At 43.4% G+C, this 23,382-nt stretch overlaps 1 protein-coding gene across 3 annotated transcripts in view; it reads right to left on the bottom strand.

Annotated features, from left to right (window-relative positions):
- FYN (FYN proto-oncogene, Src family tyrosine kinase) overlaps positions 1 to 23,382 on the bottom strand; it is a 230,844-nt gene that overhangs the window by 103,063 nt on the left and 104,399 nt on the right. For all 3 annotated transcript variants that reach the window (XM_066373451.1, XM_066373453.1, XM_066373452.1), the window contains one exon: positions 18,040 to 18,109. The gene's annotated coding sequence lies outside the window, so the exon portion shown is untranslated. The remainder of the gene's footprint in view (positions 1 to 18,039; positions 18,110 to 23,382) is intronic.

The raw sequence follows: 23,382 nt of genomic DNA, 5'->3' as shown, positions 1-23,382 counted from the left end.
ACACAATAGAGATTTTTCTGGCAGAATTTAGATAAACACATACAGGCTGGACTAAAAGAACTTCAAGCTCCTTCAAGCACAGTAACTCTCAGATTTTATGATATAATTTTATTTTTCATAAAATAGCCCCTAGTGTTGAAGCTAGCAAGTTAATCTGAAGATGTATGACTTGGGGCCAGGGCTTCTGAGAACTTGGATTACTGCTTGCTTAGAAGCCAAAAGAAGGAATCCACGTTTCTGCCAGTGAAAAGTTCTCAGCACTCTTCCTGGGAAGTGCATCAAACCAGTTATAAAGCAAATCATCAGAATTATAAGGATAAAGTGACACAGTAAGAGGTTATAATAATACTTCTCTTGATGATTAATAGATTAATAAGTATATAAAAGATTTGAACAACACAATCAAGAGGTTTAATTAAGTGGATATATTTAGAATTCTGTCTCTCTAGCATTTATAAGAAAATATGCATTTTTTTAAAAATGATGGAATGTTTTAAAAAACTGGTCACATATTAGGCCATGAACCAAGTCTCAATAAATTTTGTGATATTGGTATCATACAAACAACGTTCTCTTACAGCAAAAGGTTTTTTAAATTAAGACTCCAAAACAAAATGATTATTAAAACACTCATTTAGGAATTTAAAATCACACTAATTACTAATGAATCAAAGAAGAAATAATTATGATAATTACAACCTTCTTAGAACTAGTGATGATAAAAATATTCCATATTAGAACTTGTCAGATGTTGCTAAAGTTGTACTTTAGAAAGAAAATTAATGAGTATCCAACTCAAGAAGTAAAAAAAAATGAACAAAAGTTAATCCAACAAAATTAGAAAAGGAAAATAATAAAGAGGAGTAATTCATAAAATCAGAAAACAAATATTCACTCGAGAAAATTAATAAAGAAAAAGCTGTGTATTTCAAGATTAGTAAAATAGACAAATCACTAGAATTAATCAAGTAAAACACAGGGAAGGAACTCATAACAATATTAAGAATGAAAGAGAGACCATCACTACATTTTCAGCAGAAATTTTACATTTTAAAATATAAGAGTATACTATAAACAACTGTATTCCACATTTAAAAATTATAATGAAACGAGGAACTCATAGAAAAATACAACTTATTACTGAAACAAGAGGAGAGAGAAACCTGAATATTCTTATAGCAATTAAAGAAATTGATTCATCTAACTACTCACCCCTCCACTAAAGAAAACAAAACCAATAAATACCTGGTCAGATGGTTTTAGAGGACAAAGGGGAAAGTTTCAGAGATAAAAAATGAAGAAGCACTAGTATAACCTTAGCACCAAAATCAGACAAGGCCAGCAGGAATAAAAAGAAACTTAAAGGCCATTCCTGGATATAAATATAAGCATAAAAATTTGAAAAAGAAAAAACCAGCAAACTGAATCCAACAGTTCATAAAATATATCATGGCTAGTTTGGATTTTTACCAATAATGAAAAGAATGGTATATACCTTTAGAAAACTGATGACAATAATTACCTCACTTTCAGATGAAAAGAAAAAGAACACTATGATCTTATTAATAGGCACAGAATTGAAATAAAATTCAACACTTGTGATTTTAAAAAATAAGAACTCATAGCAAACTAATATCAGAAGTGGACTCTTTTTTGGACTCTTTTTTTTTTTGTATTTTTCTGAAGCTGGAAACGGGGAGAGATAGTCAGACAGACTCCCTCCCGCATGCGCCCTACCGGGATCCACCCTGCAAGCCCACCAGGGGCGATGCTCTGCCCACCAGGGGGCGATGCTTTGCCCCTCCGGGGCGTCGCTCTGCCGCGACCAGAGCCACTCTAGCGCCTGGGGCAGAGGCCAAGGAGCCATCCCCAGCGCCCGGGCCATCTTTGCTCCAATGGAGCCTTGGCTGCGGGAGGGGAAGAGAGAGACAGTGAGGAAGGAGGGGGGGGGGTGGAGAAGCAAATGGGCGCTTCTCCTATGTGCCCTGGCCGGGAATCGAGCCCAGGTTCCCCGCACGCCAGGCCGATGCTCTACCGCTGAGCCAACCGGCCAGGGCTAGAAGTGGACTCTTTTAATCTCATGGAAAGAATGTACTAAAACCCAATAGTAGGCATCATTCTCAATGGGGAAATGTTAGTAGCTTTCCCTTAAATCAGGACCTAGCTAAGAAGGTGTGCTACCCCTCCTTCTTTTAAACACTGTACTGCAGCTGCTAGCCAGAGTGGTAGGAGAAGAAAAGCAAATACATAAAAGATAAAAGATGGAAAAGAAAGAGCTAAAACATCATTATTTATACCTGTGATTGGTTACACAGAAATCCTAAGAGAAAACCATGTAAATTATTAGAATTGATAAGTGGCTTTAACAAACTGCCAAGTATTAATTCAATATGCAGCAGCAAAAGTTAGACAAAGTAATTAAAAAAATAGAACACTGTACTTAGTTTTCTTGATCTTCATCTCCTCCTCATCAACACACATCTTACCCAGATAAGCAGAGGATAAAAACTAATTAGGAAAAGCAAGTTACCAGATGGTATTACAAAACTCTTTAACAGGCAGGGAGCATAATTTCATGGAAAACTTAAGAGGATTCCTCTCTATTCTATGGTTCCCACAGAAAAATTCCACTTGAAAAAAAAAAACTGAGATGCTGTAGATGGGGTTACCTTGAACTGTGGTGAATCACCCATTTTACTGGAAATAAAAAACAAGCAGGAAGTTCCAGGCCTCTGCAATCCAAACTCTGCCTCAAAGGAGAAAAAACTTGACACTTTCTCTTCTACTCAGCTTTTTTTTTTTTTTTGTATTTTTCTGAAGCTGGAAACGGGGAGAGACAGTCAGACAGACTCCTGCATGCGCCCGACCGGGATCCACCCGGCACGCCCACCAGGGGCGATGCTCTGCCCACCAGGGGGCGATGCTCTGCCCACCAGGGGGCGATGCTCTGCCCCTCCAGGGCGTTGCTCTGCCGCAACCAGAACCACTCTAGCGCCTGGGGCAGAGGCCAAGGAACCATCCCCAGTGCCTGGGCCATCTTTGCTCCAATGGAGTCTTTGGCTGCGGGAGGGGAAGAGAGAGACAGAGAGGACGTAAGGGGGGGGGGGGGTGGAGAAGCAAATGGGTGCTTCTCCTGTGTGCCCTGGCTGGGAATCGAACCCGGGTCCCCCGCACGCCAGGCCAACGCTCTACCGCTGAGCCAACCGGCCAGGGCTCTACTCAGCTTTTAATAAAGTCAGCAGGAACCAGCCCTCGAAAGGTCAACCCGACTTGGGAAGGAGACGGTGCCTTGAAGGGAGACACTGTTAAGAGGTGGGTGGTTAAGAAAGCTCCTGAGTGTTTGATTCTTCATCTACATGAAGATAATAATGAAGGTTATTTAAATTTTTGTTGTTGCTATCAAAATGTCACTACAGTCAAGCAGGGGATAACATTTAAATTTTAAGGACTACCAGATCCAGCTAAATAGACCCCTACATTCTAATTCTATATTCGAATATATACGTCAGCATGGGGCTTGGTCTTCCTGTTTTTAACAGTCTTAGGGAAGCATACTATGGCTCATACAATTCTTTTCCGCTAAGGGTTGATTAATTATCATTTCTAATGAAGTGACAATAAAAATGAGATAAAACTTCACGGAGAACTTTCTATATTCATTTGGATCTGACTGGTAATTCACTCAATGTGAACATAATTATCTGAAAATATTATATCATGACATTGTGTTAAAAAATATTTAAAACCTAAATCATTGGAAACAACAAAAATGAGCAAAAATAAGAGACTGGTTCCTATTTGATTAAATAAATTATGGTACATTCCTATAGTGAAACAGGATGTACTGCTAAGTTCATACTGTAAAATAAATTTATTGACACTGAAAAATATTCATGGTATACTGCCAAGTTACAAAAAACCATAAAACACTACGTGCAATTTGAAATCATTGTTAATCTTCCAAATTCACATCAGGAAAGGACTTTGAGCAAAATACTAATGTGTGAAAATCTCTGAGTGACAAGAGACCAGGTGACTTTTGTTTTCCTGTTGTACCTTTCTGTATTTCTAAATACACTACACTAGGGCTGTGTATTGATGTAGAGAGTATTTTATTTTATCTTTTTCTTTTTTTTTTTTTTTGTCATTTTTCTGAAGCTGGAAACAAGGAGAGACAGTCAGACAGACTCCCGCATGCGCCCGACCGGGATCCACCCGGCACGCTCACCATGGGGCGACGCTCTGCCCACCAGGGGGCGATGCTCTGCCCATCCTGGGCGTGGCCATGTTGCGACCAGAGCCACTCTAGCGCCTGAGGCAGAAGCCACAGAGCCATCCCCAGCGCCCGGGCCATCTTTGCTCCAATGGAGCCTTGGCTGCGGGAGGGGAAGAGAGAGACAGAGAGGAAAGCGCGGCGGAGGGGTGGAGAAGCAAATGGGCACTTCTCCTGTGTGCCCTGGCCGGGAATCGAACCCGGGTCCTCCGCACGCTGAGTATTTTATTTTAAAGGATTCATCATGATGAAAATATCTAGAGCTCTCCAAAACATAAAGTAAGTATAGTTTTATAGCGTAGCAGCCAACTAATCACTAAAAACAGTGTCCTACTGACAGTCACACTGGAGGCTACTCTCTTCTTACTCCTGCTCGACCACTGGAGTGGTAACATCTGGTCTGGAGCATATATGTTCCCCCAGGAGACACTTACTTCCTTTAGCTTACTTTCATAAGTCAGGAAAGGGACAGTGCAGAGCCTGTAGTCCAGCATCTGAAGTAACAAAAATTAATGGGATTTCCGTGTTTAAACAAAAAATCCCATTTACCACCTTCATAACATCATGTCCCTGCTCAGCAACCTTCTCCAGTTCTCCAGCTTGGCTTCCAAGCCTTCTATGCCAGGCCCCGGGACCTTTCCCATCAGTTTCCCATTACCTCAAGATGATCTCCCCCCAAGACGGGCCATCCCTCTACACACAGTCCACACAGTTTCCACATCTCATCCATGCGCCAGGCTCCCAGCCAGTTTTATCTGCCAGAAGCCTTCCTCTCAGCTCCTCGGGCTCATATTGGCCTCCCCATCTTTCAATTACTTGGCTTATCTGCTGGCATTGATCATGTGAGGGTGAGGCACTCACATTTCAGTGTTTCCTGTGCATGGCAGGGTCTTACAAGGGTTGGGCCAAGTTCTGTATCTCTTTGATTATGCCCATTGCCTTCTCGTAGCTCCTGGCACAAGGCTGCAATATAGTAGGTTCTCAAATCCAGGAGTCAGACTTTTAAGGTGGGGTGAGTTTGCTGGCACTTTTTCCAACAACAGTTTTATGAGCAATCTACCTCTTTTGGTCTCTGTCTGCCCCCCTCCCTCCCTCTTTCTGCTTATCTCATCCTTAGGAGAGAGAGTGACATTGTCCTTGCTTATTCTCCTCAGCCTATACTGAAAGGGTTCCCTCTAATGCCTTCAGTGCTCATTTAGCTATGCTAATGAATGGGAGATCACTAATGCAGACAATCCATGGGGGTGCCTGGTCCTCTCGCCTTCCAGATCCTCCGGATCCCAAGCACCCAGACACCCTGAGGATGCTGCCCGCTCTGTGCACCTTTCAGTTCCTCCCTAGCTCTTCTTGCTTTTCAGGACTCTGGTGGTTTACATGAGCCATTCCTTTCTTCACCCGCTCATTCAACACCTAATTATGAGCACCTTCTGTGTGATCAGCACTGTTACTTAAACTCAGGTGGAGGTCATGTGTCCCCAACTAGATTGGAAGCTCTCTGATGGCAAACGTTGTCTGCTACAATTATTTAAATGTTGCCAGAGACTCTAGTAGCGTGCTCATGATCTGTTTGGAAAATATTAAACTGATGGACTGAAATGAGAAAGAAAAAGGAACGAAGCAGAAGGCTACAGCTTTCATTCTATTAGTCTCCCCTTGGTAGTTGAGCAGCGATGATGTAAAGATAAGAAAGACCAGACTAGCACAGTGAGTAGAGCTTTCTTTTTTTTTTTCCTGAGTCTCTGTACAGACTAAATCAGACAGCGATGTGTGTGAAAGCACTCTATAAGTCGCAGAATATTTTACAAATATGAGTGCCATTATCATCATGGCATGGCCATGGAAACTTTGATTCCAAACAATAATCGGCCAAGCTGCCCCATTTTGCACACTTCTGCAACCAGCAGCAAAATACACCCTGAAAAGAAAAGCTGACAGCCTGACAAAAACCCAAATGGAAAATAAAATGAGCAAGAACAGCCACACACCCAGAGAGCAAACCCGCACTGCTTGGAGGAAGAAATTCTCTAATTGCCTCCACACTCCTGCTCACTTCCATCTGCTTGCATTTAAGGAAGCCTAACTACTGGGCGCTGGCAGCTGCGGAGAAGAAAGGAAATGCTTCCCAAGTGCCTGGATGGTGGCAGCAGGCAGGACGGAAGGTCCACAAACAAAGCTAAACTGCAAGTCAAACAACAGATTTAATGTTTGTTATGCAAAACTGAGCAAACAATCTCTCCCGGTGTGGAGACCACATGAAATAATAACGGAAATCATTCTCGGAGAAGGCCTCAGCGGCAGGCGTGGGCGGGAATGCACTTACTTGGTCTGCGGGTCAGAAGCAGCCCAGAGCCTCCCCTCCCCCCGTCCCCCCTCCCCAGCAGCCGCGGGGAGGCGCAGGGTCCGGGCCTGCAATTAGGTTTCCTGAGGGGAAGCGGCTGGGCGTGCAGGCACCCACACTCCTGTGTGGTGTAACTCAGGCTCCCTCCGGCCGCCCCTGGCAAAACTCCTAAGTGGCAATCTTCGTTTTTAGAAACGCCAACCTTTTGATTCTGGTCTCCTTTTGATCATTTCTCCCCGGCCCTCCCTACCTTAATCTCCCCAATCCTGCAGTCTCCAGTCTGCTCCCAGCCCTCACTCTTTCCATGCTGCTTAGGATCTGCCCATGCTTAGGGTCTTCCTGAGGAAGCACCGTAAGAAGCAATTAGATAATATAATTTTTTTAAATCATAGCTTCTTGGATAACAGGCAGTCCATTTTTAGATGATGAAACTGCAGTGCACAGATGCCAAGAGAGAAGATGTGTTCACACCACCAACTATAGGCAGAGATACAAGCCCTCACCTCACACCTACAAGACGTATCACACATAACGACAGGAAAGGGAAACCTGAGCTTAGTGGCACTTGCCTTGGGCCTGAGACTATTCTGGGTGACTTTACATATTTTCAAACCTTATAATAATCATATGAGCTGGCCTCACAGAAACTAAGCACCTTCCCCGAGTCTTGCAGCCAGTAATGGTGATGCTGGGACTTACATCTGGATCTGGTTGCAAAGCCCGCTCTTCTAGCTGGCGAGTGGACACTTCCAGATGAAGAAAGCTGATGAAGTAGTTAACTCAAAAGACAGGTACTCTTGAGGGCTTTCTATTCTGCTCATGGTATAGTGAAAGGAGACAGCATAATGGTATACATACCAGTGAGTCACATGGGTCTCAAGATTCAATTGGAGTTTTGCAAATGATTGCTACTAGAAACTTCTTGATTTTCGAGTCTGACCCTATTTTGCAGTTTATGGAGACCCTGGAAGGTTCTGGAAACGTAGCTTTGTGTGCCTAAGCAGTTGCCTCCTCCACAGTAAGCCAAAGCTAGAAGGGCAGAGGTTTCCCTGGGCCAGGAGCACTTAGCCTCAAGCACTGAAGGACTGCTGGGTATTACCAATGGCAACTAAGCTTGGACTGCTGGGACACACAGGCTCTCTGCAGCAGTGGGAGAGGGGACTGCAGGCTGCCCACCCCGGGTCTCCTTGTGCCATCAGCAACAACATGCCCTGAGAACTGCCCTGGGTAGGGCGTCTCTGCCTCCAACAAGCACTCCCAACCCAGCAGACCACTCAGCTGTCCCTGCCAGGCCAGCTCACGGTCAGAGCAGGGTCTGCAAGACATAACGGAGCAGTGTGGGTGGTCTGTGCTTATGATGCAGTGTTGAAAAAACTGATTATGCCTTTCTACATGCAGGGAAAAGGCTGCATGTATACAAAATGTTCTGTTGGGTAAATGGGTAAAAAAGTGGTCAGAACTGGAAAAGAGAATTGTCCACTATTATGTCTGGTTCTGCTCTTCATGAAGAGGCTTCCTGAGCTGTCCACAGTTGGGGGGCCACTCTGGCAGAGACTTTGCTTTTGCAACTGGTTTTCTGAGTTTTGTTAGACCTCATTGGTTAATGTTGGTTAAGTACATCAAGTAATTCTATGTCTGGCTTGCCATTTTTGAGATTAAAATTCAACCAAGTGTCAAATCTATTTCTTTCAAGCAGAGCAACAGGATAGGTATCTGAAAACAGCCTGGCTGTTTTGTCCGCTGCTTGATGGTTAAGACAAAGTTTGCTTCTCCAGGGATTTCTTCTCCCACAACGTTTTATGGTGAAAAACTTTAAACATAATGTTTCAAATTTTACTCTAAACAGCCATATGCTGCCATTTAACTTCTAACATTAACATTAAACCACATTTGCTTTATCACATAACTGTCCATCTACTCATGCTGCAGAAAGTTTTAACCATATATATATATATGAGACACAGGAGGAAAAAAATATATTTTTTTTATGGTCCTTATTTTTCTAAGGTGCAGCTTAAGGAAAAACATGCTTTTTGCCTAACTCTGGGCGTGAATCCCTGCTGGAGTGCTTATGAGACTGAAGACTTTAGACAGGTGTGCAACTTCTTGGAGCTTCAGTTTCCAAAGTCACGAAACATGGGTAATGATGTACGGGAATGCTAGGAGGGTCAAATGCAGTAAGGTAGTCACGAAACATGGGTAATGATGTACGGGAATGCTAGGAGGGTCAAATGCAGTAAGGTGAGGGAAGCACCAGTCAGGACAGGTAGCCAAGTTTTAGTAAACAAACTACGCTCTCATTCTGATTTATGAAACACATTTGAATTAGTCAAAAAATAATAACAACAATCCAGGTACAGGTGAAACGGGAAGGGCAGAGTGTGGATAACTGTTGGAGCTGGGGGAGGGGTAGAGCAGGGTCCAGTAGGCTGTAGTATTTACTTTCTATACATTTGAAATTCCAAAATAAAACAATAAAATGTTAAAAATATGGATTGGTCACTGGATTTTGTCAAGAAAAGAAAAAAAAAAAGGAATCCTATAATTGAAAAGTGTAGCATGAAACCTGTGAGGAAGTAAGAGGTGATGGCACTGGGCTAACAGTGCAGCGAGGGAAGTCCCAGGCCCTGGCACTCTCACGGGGAGGGGGGAGGAGGAAGGACGGCTTGGGTGCTCTGTAAACGCTCCCCTTGTTCGCGGGTTCACTGCGGGGTGAGAACCTCTGTACTGGCAGAAAAGTGAGAAACCACACTTTCCATCATCAATTGTGAGAAACATTGTGGACTATGAGCAACATGCCAGGGTGAAGCATTATGATTACTTGTTGACTGAAAACTAGCTTTAGAAAAAGACTCAATCAAGAGAGACCCAAGTAAATCAGATCTAACTAGGGCCCAACTCAACTACTCTGGGCCTCAGGTTGTTAACCTGTAAAATGCGAGGGCAGGACTAGATTCCTGAATGGTAGAGTAATCACTCCAAACTCAAGAATTATTCTGCTAGAAAGAATAGGCATTAATCTAAGAGGCCCTGGTCCTCAGTGGGCGCTGGAACACTGAGGCCGGGCCTCCTGAGAAGCACTGCTGTTTATCTGAGCGGCTCTGCTTCCATCCTCGCATGGGAACAAGCGTCCCAGTCCGTCTGTGACTCACTAACACAGTTAAAGATACACGAAGAACAAGCAGTGCAAGATGGTAAAACACACAGGCTCCATCCCCTTCTCAAGGACTCAGAGAACCATTTACAAAAGAAAAACCCTACAGACGATACTTGGAGGGGAGATGTGTTTGCTTTCTTTCACAGCTACAGATGAACTGTCTGCTACTGTGCTGTTAACCTTCTAATTAATACATCCCAGGTTTTATTATAATAATGTCAGTTAGGTAATACTTCCATGAAACCTACCTTTCCCTCTCTTCAAAAATCAAACGCCCCTCAAATAAATTCTCAAGACTACTAATTTCTGTTTAAAAGAGAAAGTAAAAAACAAACCGACAAGCTATGAATTCCATTTCTAAACAATGCTCTGGCTCACTCAAGGTAGCCTCGGCCAGCCTGTGTGGGGGCTGAAATTGGTGACTGGACCAATGGGTGTCAGAATATACTTATTAGCTGCCAGCCTTAAAAAAGTTGGACTGGTTAATATACAGATCAAGCTTTCTGCTTGTGCTGGCCCAGGCTGCCTGTGGCCCAGCAGCACCTGCCCCTCTGAGGTGTGTGTGTCTTGTGTTCCTCCAGCTGCATACTGTGCCATCTGACGGTCCTTGTTTACAGACTTACCCAATCAGGTAGGCGTTCATCTACGGCAAGAATTGTGAGGTGGGGACACAGCAGGGGCTGGGGAACATGACGAGTAGAAAAACCCTGGCTCTAAGCCTGACAGATCTGCATTGATCTTAGCTCTACCATAGGAGCTGTATAACCTTGAGCAAGTCACTTCGCTCACTAGTCTGGGTTGCTGGGCGAGAAGAAAGTGAAAAAAGTTCTACAGGTAAAGATGCTGTGTAGTACCTCCGTGTAGTAAATGCTTTGCTCAAGTTACTCCTTCTTATCCCAAAGGCAAGAAAGAAAAAAAGTTTGGCATAATCTATTATCACAATAAAATTTAGCTGACCATCAGTGATGTAGCTAAGAAATCATTGTAACACCATGAAGGCCTATATCACTCACTATAAATAACTGAGGAAGAGAAAGCAAAAGGTAACAAATATCAGACACTATTCCAATGTAATAAAGATCCAGGCAAGGATTATCCATTTATACTCACAGCACTTAAGGACAGGGGGAGGGAGGGAGGACAGACAGGATGTTCATAAAGGACCCCCATATCAGCCCAAAGATGCCTTACTGACTCAAAGTACATCTGGATATTGGTGAGGTATGGTTAACAACTCACCCGAGAGATCAAGTTTTGCACTGCAGACGGTGGGAGAAGTTGACATCCTCTACCTCCTGATGTACTATACCATCAAGCATGCAACGCCACCTATGAAGTCATCTTGTCAAAGGATGTTAACCTGCATCTAACAACAACCTTCTGGAGAGCAGGACACCCCTACACCACAACCAGCCTGGGACATATTCAGAAAGTCTGAATATGGACTTGATAGTAGATCATATTATGAAATTATTGTTAAAGTTCTTAGGTATGACAATAGTATTGTGGTTATGTAAAAGAATGTCCTTATTCTTAGGAAATACATGATGAAACATTTAGAGTTAAAATGTCAAGATGCTTGCAACTTTCAAATGGTGCAGCAAAAACTTATACAATGTAATATATATATATATTAATTTGGAAGAAGAAATAATAAAAAATTTAAAATGTGGCAAATTTAGAACAATTGGTGAATCTAGGTAATGGACATATAGGCATTGTTTTGACCATTCTCCCAACCAGCAGTTTTGAAAATTTTCAAAACAAAATGTTAGGAAAGAAACTGGAAGAGAGATAAGAAAAAATAAAAACAATAGAAAAGAAAGAGAAAGCCAGATCAGATAATATCACACTTCCCTTTTCATAATCGCCTCAACATTTATATTCAGGTCACCTTACTGTGTGCCTTTTCATTCAATACAGTTTTATTTTTACCACTTTGATAAATTTCATGTGTGCTCATTCAAACTGATATAGCCACTGTCTCGGCTGCTTTGCTCTCTGACATCAAAACCTAACTTTAAACAAAACTCCAACGGCAGGCTATAGAAGTCGGCCAGGTAGGTATGAAGCCAAAGATATCATATCAAAACCTCCTGAAACTGACACCAAATTCCCTATCTGGATGGTGTTTAAGCTGGTCAGACTGAATCAAAGGCTGTGGGTGGGCATTCTCTCAGGCTCTGAGCTTTTTCAAAGATGGCACACATTCTCACTCTACCTGCACTGGGAATGACAGGGACAGGGTGCTGGTCGGCGGGGCCACGGAGGTTTTAGAGCAGTGGTTCTCAACCTGTGGGTCGCGACCCCGGGGGATGGCTTTGGGGCGACCCCTGTGTTTTGGTCATTCGACCCCCGCCGGAGTCGCAAGCCACAGGTTGAGAACCGCTGTTTTAGAGGCTCTTTCCGTACGGAACGTGCTGAGCCTGTTCTGGTGCAGAGAGCATGGCATAACCTACAGAACAGCTGCTCGGAGTTCAATTGTAAAGCCCGAGAGGTCCCAACAAGGAGGGAGTTGAGATTGGGATGCCTTTAACATGAAGAGGGCCATGAAGGGCCTGGATGCAGACAGTGCGGGCATGAATCTGGCTCTTCTGCACATGAGGCTCTCCTGTGTCTCAGCTGTGCAGCCTCAGAGCAGTGTTTCTCGGTGCGGTACCAGGGTCACGGTGCCCTTGGCTGGGCAGGACCAAGCCAGCATTGAGACATTCACCATCTCTGTACGGCTTCCTTTCTCACCACATACCAGCCCTGCCTCCAGTCTCTGAGAGGAGAGCAAACACCCCACACTATCAAACACCCCCTGCCTTAGACATAGGCTAAATTCTCCAAGCCCTAGATTTTATCTGGGGATACTACCTGTTCTACCACCTAAGAAGTGGTTTGGGAGGAGCAAATGTGCCACATCTCCTTATAAACTGAAATTAGCTATACAAGTGATATCATACTCATTCCATAGGCAGCCTGCCAGTCAGAGGCAGGGTTGTGGGGTGGGTCCAATCACCTGGGTCCCAGGTGGGAGCTATTCCACAGTGTCAGCTGTCCAGTCATGCACCAGAACACACGACAACTACTTATTCTGAAAACGTTTCCCCTCCATAAGTGGGAAATCCTGGTTTATAGTGTTGCTGCAGATAGAAACCACATTGCAGCGTAAATTTTAGAGTGAAAGCTGATGGCAGATAAATGCACTACTGGAGCAGGCAAGTAGGATGGCAGTCACAAAGTAGCTTCTAAGATTCTGGTTTAGGATGGTGCCAAAACTAACCAGGAATGAGCAAGGAATTACTTCAAGGACCAGGTAACAGAATACTCTCATATGCACACCAGAGTGGGGAGCAGTCAGGCACAGGTCTGACTTAAGAAATGACAGACTGATCTGTAATTTACGTTCTTCAGCAATGAGCACGGAAGGGAATCTTAGAGGCTGGGCAGGGCTGTTGCACCCAGCTTCACAAGGAACTGTAGGCCTGAACAAAGCTGAGAACAATGGCAGGAGAGCAGCCAGTGGCACAAACTGGTGTGCCTAAGAGCCTTAAGGGTGAAGACACACATCTGCCCCAGGTATTCGCCACTGTGAGTCTAGAGTAGGCCCAAGGACCTGCACTGTTAAACAAGCGCTCAGGGTGATTCAGATGCAGAGGGGCAACCAGCTCTGGGAGAGAGGACAACCTCTCCAGACAGTCTCAGCTCTCCCTCCGGAGCACTCGGGCTCTGGCTTTGTTGCCTTGATGACTTAGAATTTACGTAAAAGTGCTTCTGTGCCCTTAGGTCTGGTGAGTTTCTGGGTTACAAAATTGCTTGCTCTTATTCTTTATGTCTATTCCTCCCCCCCCCCACACACACACATTGTATAAACGAGAAGCTAGTTTTGTTTTGCTGACCTAATTTCTTCTTTATCATTCACTTTTAAAAAGAACTAGGAAATGCTGACTGGGCCGAAAGAGTGACCCTCTTTGAGGCCAAGGTCTCAGGAATCACAGGAAAGGAGGGAGGCTGCCAGAGGCAGAGCAGGGATGGGTACAAGCCTTGGAGAACAAAAGTAAAAGCAGACACCTACCCTAGGTTATCAGTCTTCCTGAAAGAGCATGGAAATGACCCAGGGGAATTACCCCAGGGTTCCAAACGGGGTTCTGGGTAACAAGTAACTAAGAAATGTGCAGTTTTTCTACAGATACATTAAAGTACTTAATGCCAACATGGTATTTTTATAGGCTCACTTGACTCTGCTTACTATTCAGCTTTGGTCCATTCTCCAAATTCTATTCATCTTAAAAACAGCAGACTGAAAATATTTAAGTCCCTAAATCTCTGGGCTTGGCCATCTGAAATGAGATCTTTTATCCTTCTCCAGCTTCCTAGAATGCATGTCATAGCATTCTTGTAAGAAAAAAGATTATCAGAAAAAGAAAAATGAAGGGGAGTAAAGTCAAAAGAATATCATACCAAAACTTTTGGTAGGAAAACATTTATGTCCACAAGCACATACCACACCCTTTCTGGGAAGATATTACTGGCTTTGAAGCTGGGTTAGCCCAAAATATACCTCACAAACAGCACAGTTACCCTCCCAAAATAGGCCCTATAATTCAAGTCTTTTCAAGTGGATTGTCCTATATCACAACTTGACATATGTTGCTTTAATCTCCCTATTTCAGCAAATGTAGCCATATTTGGGCTACAAAGATTCTAAACAATTTACAGTGAAGACAGACTGTGGTAGCACTAGGAAATTGAGCAAATACACAGCCCTGTGTACCAAAATACCCAATCTCAATCATCTGTAATGAGATCTCTCGCTCCTCCCTAAGCACATTTTTATCACACCAGAATCGCTACCCTTGATTCAGAAGGAAGGGCTAGCCCAGAGTGAAATGCCATTTTACTTCAGAGGTCATCTAAAGACAAACACATCTGAAGAAGCTGGGGTTGAAATTTAAAATATAAGGCGACATCTTTTGTGTGCTTGCTGGGATCATGTTGTGCGAGTCCCGCTTTCAGCTTTAGTTGCCAGTCATCAGTGTAAGCCATCAGATACCCCTCCTCTGTCTGAAGTCATTTAGGTCATTTTTTGCTTGGAGTCAGAGTTAATGTAAGGGATAGCTTCTTAGGAGCCCTTTCAGACCTGTGCTTCTTTGAACAAATTTTTTAATGTTTTCTAGTTTTATATATGCATGTATAACTATGTGTCAAATTATTTAAAATTATAAGCCTTCAAAATAATGAATACTTTAGATACTAAAATTATTATTTTTAAAAGATTTTATTTATTCATTTTAGAGAGAAGAGAGAGAGAGAGAGAGAGAAGGGGGGAGGATGAGGAAGCATCGACTCTCATATGTGCCTTGACCAGGCAAGCCCAGGGTCTCGAACCAGTGACCTCAGCATCCCAGGTTGATGCTTTATTTACTGTGCCACTACAGGTCAGGCCTAGATACTAAAATTATTTTTATTACTTCTCTGTCAGGTCTCTCAACCTCAGAATGACTGTGGCCTCAGGCTGGCTCCCTGGGTGTGGGCAGCACTGTCCTGCACACTGGAGGACATTTAGCAGCACCCCTGGCTGCCACCCACTAGAAGCCAGTAGCACCCACCCCTTCTCCACCAGTTGTGACAACCAAAAATGTCTTCAGACATTGCCATATGCCCTCTGGAAGACAAAATTGACCTGGACTGAGAACCACTGCTCTCTCTCTATGTATTTATCTATCTCCCCTTGGCATGGCCAGGAAAAAAATATATCTAGATTTTTGAAAGCATCCACACGTTTTAGTTTTAAGAATTCCAAACCTCCTATGACTCATAATGAAGATTTGGGATCCGTGATACTTACTACCCGAGAGATTTATAAACAGCACTACTGCCGTCTCAAAATAAAGGTGGCCTGGCCTCATTTCAGACAAGACATCTAAGAGGAGGAACCTGATACCTGATCTCCTCTCTACTTTTAGGAGCGCCATGCTTAGAAGACTAAAGAAATCCTTCCCGATCCATTACCAGGCACTCGGGACTGATTATGGAGGAACAGGATTAGGGTTGGTGTCTGTTAACATCTACAGAATCGACAGCCCACTGTATTCCGCCAGCCAGACCCTCTCAGGGGTAGCAGTTCTACAGCTGGGCCAAGTGTGAGGAAGCGATGGAAAAGCAGATGTTTCCTCAAGGAGAGGGGCAGGGTGGGGAGAGCTAGAAAAACAACATCAGAAGACAAAGGGTCAAAGAATGGGAGATGGTAGGTTCAGCCCAGAGAAGAAGAGATGAATGAGGAAGGAGATCGTCTTTCAACGCCGGTGGGCTGGTGTATAGGAAAGTGAGTGGACTTGTCTCTGTCTGCTTAGAAAGTGACTAAGAGCAGTAGGTAATTAAAAAAATATGTATCACAGGCCTTCCAGGTGCGAGGCACTGTCCAGGCACTGCGACAACAGAAAGGTAGAAGCCCCAGTCTCTGTTGTATGGAGTGCATATAATAGTTCCATATACAAGGCCCAGATCACTCCCTTCCCACTCACCTCCCTCTTTTTTTTTTTTAACAATTAGAGTTAAATGCCCAGGTATTTGTCTAACTGCTTGTTTCTTCTTTCCATTTAAAAATTTAAGGTTTAATTAACATACAGCAAAATTCACCAATTCACCCTTTCTATTGTATAGTTCGGTAAGTTTTTATGAACGCATATAGTCCTATAAATACCACCACAATCAAGATCTACCCCCCTGAAATTTTCCTGAGCCCCCAACTTTTTTTTTTTCCATTAGAGCAAGCAGCTCAGGACAACAGCAGGCTCAGCTCTGAGCGAACTTGGATTTCCCTCTATAGGGAGACTGTGGAAGGGACTTATTTAGCTAGTGGGAGATTGGGCCAGGTAAACCCAGAGGCCAGTCCATCTCCAGGATTCTACGGAACTGGAGGGTTGTCACATCGACACAGGTCATAAACACTGGCTGGTCTATAGTGATACAGTCAATTTTCACCAGCCACAGTTAAAGGCCCAAACCCAAAGCCAAATTCTTTTAGTCAAAGCTCAAAAACAAACAAACAAACAAAAAAACCGTCAGCCCAATACTTAGATCTCTGTGAAAGCTATATAATTAACATAGACCAAAAAAAAAAAAAAAAATCAAAACACATGTTTGGGAATGAAGGCCTAACTTGGTAATTGAGGGCAAACCCAAGGGCACCTACCATCTACTCCCAAACCTTCTTTTTCTTCTTGTATTTTGGTTTAAAGTAATATTAATTCCAAAACTGTGACTGTACTTGGCTCTAAAGGTGCCAGGAAGGGAAGTTTTAAATTAGCCAGTTTGTCCAACAATAGGTCGAGAGAGTTAGAGAAGACAAATGTCTCAGGGGTTCCCAGAGCTTGTTCCATACAGAGCAGGCGCTGGAGGCGACCAAGCAACCGGGGCACGACCAATCCATCCCAGCAGCCCTTCTGTTGGGCGATATGAACACCTCTGCTGGCTTGACGCCAATGGCAAACCAGTTTCCAAACAAGCCTGCTCTAGTTAGCAAGAATAACTGCTTAATTGAGCACCTACTATGCCCCAGCACTACCTATATCATTTTGTTCTCACAACCACCTTATGAGGCAGGCAATAGTATAAGCCTCCCTTTACTGATGAGGAAACAAGCTCAGAGAGGTCATGTAACAACCAGTAAGTGAAGAACTGGAATTTTAACCCAGGTCTCCTGACCTCAAAGACTGTCCTGTTTACTATTGCTAGCAAGGTCTTCTGGGTAGTTGCTGAACTTAATGGTCCTGGCCTCTCAGGCCACTTTTAGCTGCGTTGGAGGCTGGCTCCTAGGCATGCTGGATTCTTAACAACTTTAATTTCCCATTCCCCAAGAAGCTAATTGCCTGTTTCTCTCTCATTGCAAAATAGAGGCCATAAGGATCTCTCTGCTTTAGAGTTTTCATTTTATTTCACACTTCTGGTCTACAAGTTTATTACTCTTATATTCTAGGGTTGGCTCAGAATATAAGCTAAACTGCCAAGGGTATTCTTCACTTTGTATTCAGAAGCTTTCCTGAACCAGACTTCTTATTAAATCTTAGAAAGCCCCATATTGCTTAATAACATCAGCAATAACAGGAAAAAAAAAAGTCATACTGTCAGAAAACACCAACTGAATGTCCTATTTATAAAATTTATAAAATTGCTTTTTATATAAGTTTAGTACAGATTTAAAGAAGCACAGAACAAGACAATGGCTTCTCTTTGTGGACACCATTTTACAGAAAAGGTATCAGAAAACGATGCAGTGACACTTACCAAAATTTCCCCCAACTGTCACAAACTTTATATACACCACATGTCTTCTAATACAGCGGCTGGAGTGGTCCTGAAAAACAATACCACACAAAGAGACAGATGCATCATTAAAGAATTTAACATTTATATATTTGTTTTCTTTCCGGATACCACATGACCTCCCTGTTTTGGGCACCCATCAATGTACCAAGCGCTTATTGCTGAATTCCTCTTTGTTTTTTATAGAAAAATGAAACCAATTTACAAATTAACTCAGCACTCACTAATAACAAAAGAATAAAAATCTGGACAATGAAATAAGCCAGAAACTGTGCTTATAAACACTTTATTTGAACTTTTAGCCCTTTAAAATAACTGAAGACAAGAGAACAATGCAAAAATATCTGAAGTTGAGCTCATAATTATTTTTCCCCAAGCCAATTCCTCTTTCCTATTTCTTTCAGTAACACATTCCCTTCTTTTCTGCTGTGAATCTCTGATCTTTCTTTTCCAGACTTGATTTTGTTATCTGAAAAATAGGAATTATCATATTGACCTCACAGGGTTTGTTATGAGGGTTGAATGAAACAAATTTAATGACATTAAATGACACAGAAGGCCTTAAAACAGCATCTGGCACGCAGGAAGCACTCGTTGAATGTGAAAGCGATTTTCATTCCCCTAGTCACTGGGGCCTGACACCGACCACGCCTTCCTCACCATCACTGTAAACCATGGCCCGAGCCTGCCCTTGCAGTCCTGCAGGTGTGCTCACAGCCTCCTCTGACTCTCGAATCACACTCTCCCTGGTCGGCATCAGTCTTAGCAGAGGAAGAGACTGATCTCCCTGCTTCCTGTTACTTCCCTTCAACCCCATTCTCCTGGCTCTGCCACGCATCCTTCCTAAACACAACTTAAAGCCTCAGTGGAAACACCTCCCACTGCCTCCTGTCACCTACCAATTTGTCTGTGAAATTATGTTAGCCTGGGGCTCCAGCTCACCGCAGCTTTGTCTCCACATCCTCCCAGCACATGCTGTGGCAGCCAGCCACCTGTCCCGCCTGCCTTTTGCAGGCTGGTCCCCAAGGGTCTTCTGTCCCGAGTGCTGGGAGGAGGCCCAGCCATTCTCCAAGGCAGGGGCTCTTCACCTCTTTTTTTCTGCCATAACAGTCTGGAGATATGTTTCTCAGAATAATATTTCTAAATGCTTGAAATTAACCCATAAAATGCAAAAGAAGTATATCTATATACAGTTATTAAACTGTATAACAAAGTTATGTTTTTCAATATGTAAACAAATTCCAGTAAAAGTCTAATAACAACAAATTTTTAAGTAGTGTTGGGCATAAATAATATTGCAGGATATCTTTAACTACAATGTAATATGAAAATACCCATAATTTCTACTGGCAACAAATAGCTAATGCTACTTTCATGCTAGAAGGAAATGCCGAGTTCAGTTGAGAGTTAGTGAAAATAAAGAGGTAACTTTTCCCCATCCAGGCTCACAGACCCCTGGTTCCATCTGTGGACGTCAGGTCAGGCGCCCCTGCTTCAAGGCCTAGCTTAACGTCCCTCTTCCTTAGCACTTTCTAGCTTGAATTTCCCAGTTTGGTATTATCTTGCCCCTTTTTGTTTTCCCCTTTTTAAAAATTTTTATATTATTTGATATAGATACTTTAAATGTACTTACTGTTTCCTACTTTTCAAGTTGTAAGACTTTTAAATTGTAAGGGAAGGCCTGTTTTTCCCCCCTTTTTTATTTTTTATTTTTATTTTATTTATTCATTTTAGAGAGGAGTGTCAGAGAGAGAGAGAGAGAGAGAGAGAGAGAGAGAGAAGGGGGGGAGGAGTTGGAAGCATCAACTCCCATATGTCTCCCCATTTTTAAAATTCCTCCCATAGCTAGTAATGCTTTGCCTCACAGCAGGCACAATAGGAAGGCATTTGGTTTGAATTAATCAGTAAAGAACTGTGCAGTCTTGCTTATCCTACACAGGCTCAGCTAATATTAATATTATCTTATCTTTCTTTGGCAGCCTAGGAGGTCCTAAATATGTAGACAGGACACCTCAACATTCCATTGTTAGAGTATAAAGTACTGAAATTAGGCAGCAAAATGCTCTCTTCCTTTACTTTCCCTCTTTTCAATAGTAAACATTTAGTCAATGCTGCAGACAGAACTCTGGGGAGCAGACTAACTCCCCAATCACCCTGCCAACATGGGCACCTGCTGGGCCTGAGCACAGCTTCCACCTGTGTGCAGCTTCAAGTCTAGTGGCTTTCCCCAGCTAGTCTGAGACTCTCTCAACCTTCCTGGGCCTTTGCAGAGACAGAGGCTAGCTGGTGATTTCCCGTGTAGGACAGGTGCCTTTAGAACTCATGTAGGAAAGGCCAGCTGAGAGCTGCCATGGCTTCCCACGGCTCTCACACATGTGAGCCCATGGTTCCAGGTTGCTAGCTCCGGGACATGGAGCAGTGAAGTCCCATCTCCTCTCCTGAGTGATGCTGTCTTTGCATATGAGGTTGGAAATGGCTGCCCCACCACAGTGACCATATCAGGAAGGTCTACTGAACACCTGGCTGTACATTTCACTTTGATCTCCACTGAGTCTGTAATGGTTCAGCTTCAGGATGGACATCAGTCCTTCAGTCTTACAAGCATTTTTCCTAAATAGCTGCAGTTCAGGACACCTGTGTGTCTTTGCCAAGAAAAACAAAAATATAACAGACTAGCTCTTCCTTTTCAAATGAAGAGAGCATAATGATATTCTCCACTGAAACCATTCATAAGGGCATTGTGACCATTTGCTTTGGCAGAAATTCACCACTGGCAGCATTTTTCAAGCCCTACCTACATCATGTCAAGTGACTCTTATGATAAGTGGAGGCGTATTCTCCCATCCCAGTAACCAAGAATGATGAGATATCCTCTCAGAGAACAGAGGCTGGACTTGGCACACTCTTTTTATTCTTACGGACAGTTAAATCAGCTTCGTTTAAGTTTGTCTTTTTGAGACACACTGCATATATGATACTAAGTAAAAATAAATGAGTGATAATGAAGAGGGCAGCATGACTTTTCCCTTCTGTTTCAGAAATTATGATGTATACATCCCCGTGAATAAATAGTAAGACATTAGAGGCGCTCCCACACAACAACACGTTGCACTGTATGCACTTTTTGCTTCTAATACATATCATGGACCATTGTATAGCTCCTGGTTTAAAGGGAACATTCTCATTACACACACCAGGAGCAAGTTCTCTTTGATACATCTCCCATCTGCATGGGGCCATTCCCTTCTTCTTCCTCTAACAGATGCTCCATATTCCTTTAGTCACAGTGTTTCATGGGTGGTGACAACAGCCCCAGCTGGAGGATGGGACCCCGAGTAGCCTAAGGCTTCACAGTGTGCCAACAAACAACATCAGCATCACCCAGGAGCCTCTGAGAAACGTCAGCTCTGAGGCCCCTCCTGCAACCTACGGAATTATAATCTATTGTATGTGATCTCCAGGTGATCTGTGTGCACACTGCAGTTTGAGATGCATTGATGTAGGGAGACCTCTTTCCAGTGACTGGTTCAAGAACTGGCGGGTGACCCAATTCAGGACAATGAGACATGAAGATTTTGTGGGGAACTTCTCCTCATTTTGGGAGACATTCCCTCCTTCTCAACGCTTGCGATGTGACACCTAGACCTTCCACAGCTAGCTTGCTCTCGCCTAAAGATAAAACTAGCCGAGAGAAGAGGGCACAGACAGGAAAACCTCAGGGAAGCAGAGGTGGGGTGACTGCGTTAGGTCAACCACTAGGTCTGTGGAATCACTGAACTGCCAATAAAGTTCATATTGTTCAGGCCTCCTGGAGTTTCAACGACCTGTAGCTGAAAACACCCCCAAATAAAACAGTGTAAATGAAACAGAAAGCCCAGGCAGCAGGCTCACACACACGCCGGAGTCCAGACAGTTCAGTGCTCCGAGAGGGCAGAGCGACAGTTCTGACTCGTTTTGTTGGGGGAACTGACCAGTAGTATTTCCAGTTCTGACAACCACCGTTTGCTCTGCCCATTTCCAAACGCTTTCTAAATTGGCCAGTGTAAATGACCGACCAGAGGACATCCTGAACACTTTCCAAAGTATTTAAACCAGAGTGATCAACAGTTGCCTTCCCCAGGAGTCACAGGGATGGTATTTCCTGCAAAGACAATGGGAGACTAATTGCTCAGTCCCAGTCTTTAATGGGAAGACAACCTGTGACATGTAATTACTGAAGGGTAAATAACGAAATGCTTGAGGCTCTCAGAATCTGTTTCTGGATCTACTCCAAAAACTTGGGGGAAAGGAAAAAAATAAAAAAGAAAATACAATAAAACGAAGAGAGAGTGAGCTTGGTCTGGGAAAAGATTTGAGGAGCCAGCAGCTTAGGTAGCTGCCACTCCACTTTTACATGTCACGGGTACTTACTAAAGACGTTTCTAAGGAAACCAAATAGACCTGCTATTATATAAAACCATATATGGCTTTGGTGTAATTTTGCTTCATACACAGGAGTGATTCAAGGAAAACTGAGTGTTTAAATGGACAGTATCTCTTATGTGTCACACAGCTTCTTAGCCACAACAGGGTATTTTGGGGGATGGTTTCCTTGTGTTGTGTTGGCTTGATAAAGAATGTGCTGTCATGCAGTGAACGTTAGTTGCTTTTCCACAGAATATTCCTAAAGTTCTATCACCTCAGGTCTCTTTTTCTCTGCAAACCTTTTTGCTTCCTCTTCCTTGGTACCTCACATACTTTCACAGCTCCAATCATCATCCCTTGTCATGAGTTTCAAACTACATCCTCAGAACTATCCCCCATGTTCCCAGGTTCTCTGCTGCTCCAAATAGGAAGTGCCTTAAGGATGGAGGCTTTGTTTTGGTCACTGCTATATTCCCCGTGCTTAGCACAGTACTGGCACTGAGTATTACATGTCTGTTGAATGAATAAGTAAAAGACATCACTCAGAGTCTGAAGATGTTTGCTGCCATCACCTCCTAACTGGCCCGACTCCGGCCTCTCCTTCATCCACTCTATTGACACAAATGAAGCCCTGAAATCCAGCCCTGATCATGTCGGTAGAATGTCTCGGCTGAGACTGACTGCCCCGCCCAGCCCTGCACTGTCCAGGTGAGAAACTGGTCCCGCTGAGGCCAGAAGACTTGCCTAATGTTTTGTGATTAGTGGGTGGCAGAGACAGGACTATACTCAGGCTGCTGACTCAATGGCTCTTGCGAACATGCTATTGACTAGTTCAAAATCTTCAGTGCTCCTTTTCAGCAGAACCTAGTACATGGCTGGGTATGTAGAAGACACCTAATA

Source organism: Saccopteryx leptura, chromosome 3, assembly GCF_036850995.1.
Source record: "Saccopteryx leptura isolate mSacLep1 chromosome 3, mSacLep1_pri_phased_curated, whole genome shotgun sequence".
In the NCBI taxonomy this organism is placed as follows: Eukaryota; Metazoa; Chordata; class Mammalia; order Chiroptera; family Emballonuridae; genus Saccopteryx; species Saccopteryx leptura.
The sequence above is the reverse complement of the archived record's forward strand: the minus strand, read 5'-3'. Positions and strand labels throughout refer to the sequence as shown.